At 38.5% G+C, this 6,886-nt stretch overlaps 1 long non-coding RNA gene across 1 annotated transcript in view; it reads right to left on the bottom strand.

The window, feature by feature from the left end:
• Positions 1-6,484, bottom strand: part of LOC115940049 (uncharacterized) — an 80,989-nt gene extending 74,505 nt beyond the window's left edge. The window contains exon 1 of the long non-coding RNA XR_014138412.1: positions 6,083-6,484. This is a non-coding gene — a long non-coding RNA (uncharacterized LOC115940049). The remainder of the gene's footprint in view (positions 1-6,082) is intronic.
• Positions 6,485-6,886: the final 402 nt, after the last annotated feature.

Here is a 6,886-nt window from a genome sequence, read left to right as displayed (position 1 = left end):
TGTAATTAGGTGCTAAATTGTGTAGTACAGATTATAAGTACTCTAGGAGGTCATAAAAATGTCTAACACCCTGTAGAAATGAATAATGGGTCAAGAAATCTTTACTCACTGCCCACTTGTAGAAGCAAGCAGAGAAACCTATAAAATGGAATGAAGGCTTTTAAAATTTCTATTATATTTTAATTTTATGTGTAATATACCTCTTCTACCAAACAGTCCTTTTCTTAATTTTTTTCCAAATTTGCTTTTTTTTTCAGCCTGTTTACAAGTAATTAGAAAATGCCTCAAAGGAAAATAAATGTGCCAACCGCCATTTGAAAGAATGTGTAAATTACCGTGAAACAGTGGTACTCAATGAAAAACTAGTAAAATCAGGCTTCATAAAAATAAACCTTTTATTCAAAGCTTGATTTGTTCAAAGCCAAGAAGAAATAGCTATATGGACTCCCCTCCTTCCCACATGAGGGCTAATGAGATCCAAGGACAATTTTATTCACTTAGCTTCAGAAATCAGACCATCTGCTTTAAAATGGGAATTTCACATCCCTCTGCATGACATAGATCTAACAGACAGGGATTTTGTTTCTATAACGACTCAAACTGTGAGTGTGTATATCTTTTTGTTCTGGCCAACCTCACACATTAAAAGTTGTATGACCAGGTAGCGTAAGCAGTGAACTGAAGAAGCGAGGCATTAAATTCTATTTCCTAGGCTGCCAGTGACTATAATCTCTCCTCACTTTCTTCATCCCTTCTCCCTGAGTAGCAATCAAACATATTCTACTCTATCAGAACTGAGTAAATATAGAGCTATCTGATATTTCTCACTCAACTATTAACACCACGTTAATACTGGCAAGCCCTGGGGGTAGTTGGAGTAATATACTGCTGCAGAACGATACTTTGTGGCTTAAAACAACCATTTTGTTTCACTCACGATTCTGTAGATCAGAAATTTAGGAGGGCTCAGCTTGGTGGTTCATGTCACCCAGCTGGTGCCAGCTTAGCTGAGGCCAGAGGATCAATATTCAAGATGGTTTTCTCACTTAAATGCCTTGTAAAGCTGTGGTTCTTCATGCTCACTAGTGTGCCCAAGTGCATGCACCTGAGTGCTGTCTCCCTCTCTCTCTCTCTCTAGCTCTCTCTCACCATATGGTGTATCATCCTCCAGGAAGGGTGACAGCTAGGGTAAGGCAAGAAAAGGTTCCTTGGCCACAGCATTTAAAGAGGCACTCATTCCCAAGTGCAGCCTCTGTACTTGTTCAACACCAGGAGTGAATACCTCCTTAAAAGGAAAGCTCCCAAAGTGCAAACTTTATAAACTTTTCTTCACATTATTCCTGGAACACCAAAACATCCTTCTAATTAATATCACAGCTTCTAAACTCCATCTTCAGTTCAGTATACTGAAGCATATCGCTCGCTAGCAGACCTTCCTGCAATAACTATTTTATTAGTACCCTTGCTTAAAGTTTCCAATGGTCCCACTGGCTTATAAATAAAACCCATACTCTTCTACCTATCATTAAAGTGTTTCATGATTTGGTGCCATCTCACTTGCTGTTGGTTGAATTGTATCCCTCAAAAAGACACGTTCAAATCCTACCCCTCATACCTGTAAATGTGACCTTATTTGGAAGTAGGGCCATTACAGATGTAGTAAAGTTAAGATGAGGTCTGGATTAGGTTACTTTAATCCAGTGACTGCTGTCTTTATACGAAAAAGGGAAGAGAGATCTGGACAAAGAGACACAGAGGAGACACAAGAAAGAAGGCCATATGAAGATACAGAAAGAGACTGAGTGAGGCATCTACAAGCCAAAGAATGCCAAAGACTGCCATGAGCCACCAAAGCTAGGAAGCCAGGAAGGATTCTTCCCTGGAGCCTTCAGAGAGAACATGGCCCTGCCAAAACTTGATTTCAGACTTCTGGTCCCTTGACTATGACACAAAAAATTTCTGCTGTTTTAAGCTACAAAGTTTGTGTTAACTTGTTATGGTAGCCCTAGGAAATTAACATACAACCCATTCAATTCTACCCCCAGTGCTTCCTAACGTGCCCCCTTTATTTAGGCAGAGGTCTATTCCCTGTCCCTATCTGCCAATTAATTACCTATGTCTTTGTCCTTAACCTCGATTAAAAGGACAAAGCAAAGCAGTGCACACACCTATAAATTGTATATAAATTGTATAATTGGCATCTTCTGGTACTCTGCCAGGCGGGGCTACTGGTCCCAAACCCTGAGTCAGAGCACACCTGGTATAAAGACAGTTGCACACATGGGTTAACTTAAAAAAAATGTTGAGAGGATATTAATTTTTTTTCATAAATGCTTAAAGTTAGAAGTAAAACAATTCCATCCCTGTCATGTTCTCTGTTCATCAAAAAGAAAAAAACATGTTTAAGTGAGAGACTAATTTATAAAAGAGATCATGCAAAGCTATAGAAGTCCTTCCTTGGCTACTTACCTCTTAGCTGTCAGAAAACGCATGAATTACAGTGATTTTAATCACCTGGACCAAAAATGACTTACAAGTGGTAATTCAATAATCTGGAACTTAAGCAAGGTTGCCCTCATTATTGTTCCCATTTCAATTGTTGGAAACAGTGTATTAAAAGCTCCTCAAGGAATAGGGAGGTCATTTATCCTTTTTCAAAAATGATCTTATATGATAATACAAGTAAAATAAATACAATTCTTTTTAATACGGTAGGGACAGGACATCTTATGGCACACACTGATTGCTCAGTTACGAATATAAATCATGCCAGAGATTGGAGGGACAGTACCTGGAACGGAGAAAGTGATCGCCCTGCTGTATCCTGTTTAGTCAGTTACACCTGGAGCCCTGAATACCCCTGGTGGGTACCACACCTTTGAGGGAAGTAGACAACCTGGAAGGTATTCAGGTGAGTGAGCAAGATAGAAAAAAGGCTTGAGGAAAAGCAGCAGAATACAGTGAGGCCTAGCCTGAAGAGAGAGAGAGAGAGTGTGTGTGTGTGTGTGTAGTAAAAAATCAAACTTAATTTTTGTGCCCCAAAGTGTAAAGCTAATGTCAATAAATGAAAGTTATTAAGAGGACAAATTTTGAATTGTCAAAAGACCAATTCCTAAAAATCAATTTAGTAATTGTGAATAGTCCCTGGAAACGTTTGTGCAAAGATATGTAACTTCTCCACAACAGTATCTTACTTATCTTCACAGCCCTAGCGCATACCACAATTACTCCCATGTATTAAGTGACTATTTGATAAATGAAGAGAAATTTAAATGTTCCCATCTAAACCTAGGATTCCAATATTTTAGGATTCTAAAGAAGCTCAACCATGAGTCGGTGACTAGTGGGTCACATAGTCATAAATTTCCTTATGTTGGATATGAATCCCTCAGGAAAGTAAAGAAGGATCCCAAACACCTGTTAGGAACATTTTAGGTAGTATCATGCAGTAATTAAGCGTAAAATGTGAAACACTTAACAAATTCAAAGATTCAAATACAATTATTTACATATACACTTACCCTCTTATTCAAAACAAAAGTGCACTGCAATTTACCAAATCATTAGCACAGACATTACCATCAGTGCTTTCAAAGGTATTCAAAAACATTTATTGAATATTAATTGTGTGCCAGGCATGTCTAGTACTTTCAAACAATTTAGCGAGGTAAGTATTAATATCTTCACTTGAAGGCCAAGGGAGTTATGTAAGTTGTCCAAGTTCAGGCTGCTGCTAGCCCATATAGAGCATTTGAGCAAATTTTTTAAAAAACAAGGTACCTCTTTCTCAAGACATTTTACTTCCATTTGTTAGAAACTATGTCATAACATATGAATTTTACTAGAGCAAGGAACTTTACTGTCCCCTGCCATAAAACTGCCACAATATTCAAATTGATAATATCTATTATATAAATAGTACACACTTTAGATAGGTTTCTTTGTGCAGTGCACAATCTACTCAATAGTAAATGACAATTCTGTATGAGCTCTGATAATGAAGCACCAGGAATATTACTCCAAAGTACTCCCATTAACTCTCAACCTAAATGAAAATGATCAAGAACTGACATGAATTAAATGACCCTCTAGCTGCATAGGACTACTGTCTCCTTTCAGCATTGTTTCATACTCAAAGCACTCATAAGATATATTTATGTGGATGTAAACCCACTTGAATACATAGAAAGCAACTAATGCTGAATGGATAAGAAGAATTTCTCAGAGAGCCCACCATCAGCATCTTCCAGATATGAACTGCTTCTCCAAAGCCTGTTTTTACCTAAAAGGCAAACTGGAAAATATTATTGAGATCAGTATAAAATAGGGATGCCTGGGTTCAGTCAGTTAAGCGTCTGCTTTCGGCTCAGGTCATGATCCCAGGGTCCTGGGATGAGTCTGGCATTGGGCTCCTTGCTCAGTAGGGAGCCTGCTTCTCCCTCGGCCTGCTGCTCCCCCTGCTTGTGCTCACTCACTCTCTCTCTCTCTGACAAATAAATAAAACCTTCTAAAAATATATATTTTAAAAAATTAGTATAAAATAACTGCTCTCACGTCAACACACACTCAGTCCAAACCTGCAGGTCTTAATTATTACAAAAACAACTTGAATCAGATTTCACTAAGATGTCAAAGTGCCTCAGACCAATATTCAGGCAAGTTCTGGAATGAAGATATTTAGATAACAAAAGTTCTTATGAAAAGATTTTGTCTTTTCCTAGGGGAAGATATCTCACAGTGTGAAATGGCCTGAACACCCAATGAAAATAAAAATTCCTCAGAAAAAGCAGTGTGTGTTTATGTGGTGTTTTATTTATCCAAACCACCCTTTTTGGGTCTCTATTAGGTTTTGTGCTACATACTGAGAACACAGTGATGATCAAATTCAGACCATGTTCTGCCCTCATTCCAGCAGACAAAATTAATGTAAAAAAAGGAGTGTGATATGTGCTACCATAGAAATCTAGAAAAACTGTGATAGGCCCACTTGTTCTGTTCTCCATACATGATTTCTTAGAATTTAGGTAAATAAAGCTTACAAAAATATAAGTAAGCGTTAACATTCACTTAAAAACACTAATCACTACCATCATACCTGGCAAACAGTAAATATGTAATAGATGTGGAATGAATAAATAAATGGACTTTCCAGCTTACAAATTAGAGCAGGCAATAAGCAAACATCCACATCAATTATAAAAGAAGTGTTCATGAACACAAAATATTTTTAAATAGCCAGAAGCCTAAGGCAATTTGAATTGAGAAAAGAGGCCATTTAAATACAAACCTCATACTGACCAGCTTAAAACATACATAAATTATTTGTGATGTCTCTTAGGGCTATTTAAATTATTATTTTCAGCACCTCAGTAGCACATCTATTTTTATTTGCAAAGTCATGTGGACTTTTTTTTTTCCTAAATCCCAACCAGATCTATCAATCTGGCTTTGGCAAGAGTAATCAATTATGAGGAGCTCTAATAATTTCCATTGTTTTCAGCCATCCAGAAAATATCTGGGTTTAAATGCGAAAGAGAGGCAGAGGCTCTCTCGGTGTCCAGAGGGAATCTATTTTCACGAATTCCAACTTCAGGTGGATAATGTGAGATCAAGGTTTGTAGCTTCGACAATTTTAACCACCGTTTACTAACCAAGCCTCTCCAGAGATATTTTACCGAAACAGAAACAAAACGCTACATACGGTACTCACTTTTTCTTCTAATTCTGTGCTTTAAACTTTTTTTTTTTTTTTTTTTAACTTCATCTCACATTCTATTATACATGACCCGAGGATCGAAGGCGGTCTGTGCCGGTCTGTCTCGTGAGCGCCTGCCCGGCACCTTACGCCATCAAGCAATTCTAAAATGCTCTGTGGTGACTGCACTAGACAGTAAGCCATCTCACACAGGAAACTCAGAAGTTGGCACTTTTTTAAACATACTCGTAGGCGATGTCTGATGAGAAGAATCTCAAAACTCTAGAATTCAAAGAGGCCTTTACACTGTTTAAAATACGGTTATTGTCAACAATTTGTTTTTTAAGTCTGTGAGCTTCTTCCATCCTAATTCCCACCACCACTTACCAGAAAACAGTTCCAAAGTTTCTACAAGGAATCTATGGAACTTTAGAAGAGGAAGAAAGGAGGCTGTAACCATGGCTCAGACTCACGCGCCGCCCAGAGGGTCGCGGCGCCTGCGCCCCTGGCCTTTGCCGCTTCCGGTCCTCTCTCGCCCCTGCGGCACCCTGGTCGGCGCTTGCGCAGAGGACCCGGCCCAGGGGCCTGAGTGGTCACCTGCAGGACCCCAGTTGTCTAAGGCCCCGGGAAAATAATGGACACTTCACCGTCGCCATTGCTAGAAAGAGCCATTTGTGTTTGGGCTTTGTTCTTTTCTTAAGCTCCCCATTAGGCTTCATAAAGCCCGTGTGTACTTTTATTCCTGAATTTTGGCCCAACTCCTCAGGCTTAACCTACTGGCCTCAAAAATATTGGGCAGTTCCATTGCCTATCTACCTCCTTGTAGCTATAGTAATCGGTTATGTACTCTTAATTAGAATAAACATGAGTACTTCTTCACTCAGTTCCGTTCATACAATCACAGATAACTATGCTAAAAATCAACAATTAAAGAGATACCAGAGAGAGGACACCCCAGCATCAAGAGATAGTCCTATTAGTCATTTGTGTAGTGGAAAAATTATGCACCAAAATGAATAGTACATAGCCTAACACCAAGCATGTATTGTAAGTTTTTGACATAATAATTTTAACTGTAATTATTTTGACCATGTCCCTTAATACCCGGTATTGAAATGTGTGTGTGTGTATGTATATAACTTCTCTTAGATTAAGTCCCATTCATATTATAAACGTTCTCAAATATTAGTC

This window comes from Leptonychotes weddellii, chromosome 1, assembly GCF_054177405.1.
Source record: "Leptonychotes weddellii isolate Sample4059 chromosome 1, ASM5417740v2, whole genome shotgun sequence".
In the NCBI taxonomy this organism is placed as follows: Eukaryota; Metazoa; Chordata; class Mammalia; order Carnivora; family Phocidae; genus Leptonychotes; species Leptonychotes weddellii.
This window is presented reverse-complemented; position numbering and strand designations above follow the sequence as displayed.